Raw genomic sequence first — 1,457 nt, 5'->3', positions numbered from 1 at the left:
TTTTTTAAATGGCCAGTTTGATTTCAAGAGAATGTGGAGTTTTCAAATACTTTTTTTTTGAGGTTTTGATATGTCATGGTTTTAAATATCTCCCATGGTAACTTCTGGTATCCTGGCTGTATGGGTTTACAGATTCCTAGGTCACTTTGTGGTATAAAGGGGCTCTCTTTAGTGTGCAGGTTTTGTTTCAGGCATTTCCACTTTTAAAAAGTCTTAAAGAGCACACCTTGTTCTATGGGTTCTCTTAGAATAAGGATTGGGTTTTAGGGTTCACTTTGATTTACTGAGCTTTTGTGGTTGTACTCTTTAGTTCCAATTTGCTTAAACCCTCTTTGTTCCGTAACCGAAATACAAACCATGCTATTTACATTAGGTTTACCTTTTAGCGTAGCTGAAATGGCGAGCCATTAGAATTTAACGAGGGTGAATTACTCCCGCGCTAGTTAGCGGGGGGGGGGTGTAGGGGAGTGGTAGCTAGCTACCCCTCCCCCCCTCACACTGATGAATTGCTTCACTTTCACTTTTGGCTCAGACATGGACAGACGTCTCTGTCTTTGTCCTCGCTTGGCAGCCATTGTTTGTTTTGTCTTTACTTAATCACTTACTTTTCTTTTACTCAATATATATGTAAAACATTTTCTCATGTTTATGTATATATTTGAGTATAGAAATCAGTAAGTTTCCTTTTCAGAGTTTGTGCTTGTGTGTGTAGTGTACGATATCTCTGTGGAGCCCTCGGCAGTTAGGCCACCATGGTGTAATTTCATGGGTCGCGATTGGGTTTGACTTCGGTCTTTCTCTCTCTCTCTCTCTCTCTCTTGAGGTCGTTCACCCTTTTACTACGTTACTACGCCTTTTGTAGCTTCCTTCCCGTGTGGGGGGGGGGGGGGTTGCTATGCCGTACGTTTTGTCTCAATTAATTTATGAATCTAATTGTATTTGTTGATTTTTCAGCTTTGTAGAACGATTCCTTTCGGGGTTTTCGTTCTTTCTTTAGTGTTCATTCATTTTTAAATTACATAATTACATAGTTACATAATTATAATTGTTATAATTCTGTGTTGGTTACAGCTCTCCTTCTGTGAGTGTAAGTGGTTGTGAGGACACGTGCCTGTTGTGTAATTCTTGTGTTCCTTTCCCTCGGGATTCCTCTTCGGAGCCTCCCCGGGGGAATGAATGTGTACTAATGATTTTTTTTTATTTTTTTTTTTTTACAGTTACCGATCTAGTTCGTTTCTGTAATGTGACAACGGTGTGAGCTGTCTTGTTGAGGCCTGGGGATTCGGCTGTTGCTGCCTCCCCTATGGATCTTTGTCAGGGGCGTGTCTCCTTCTTCTGGAAGTACTCCCGTGACGATTGACAGCTCTCCCGTTCATTTTAGAACTCTCAGGAGGCTCGCCTCCTTGGGTGGGTAACTTTCCTTCCGAGGGAAGTTTTTCCTGTCCAGGCTTGAATTT

Source organism: Palaemon carinicauda, chromosome 30 (assembly GCF_036898095.1).
Source record: "Palaemon carinicauda isolate YSFRI2023 chromosome 30, ASM3689809v2, whole genome shotgun sequence".
NCBI classification, from domain to species: Eukaryota; Metazoa; Arthropoda; class Malacostraca; order Decapoda; family Palaemonidae; genus Palaemon; species Palaemon carinicauda.
Note: the sequence above shows the minus strand (reverse complement) of the source record.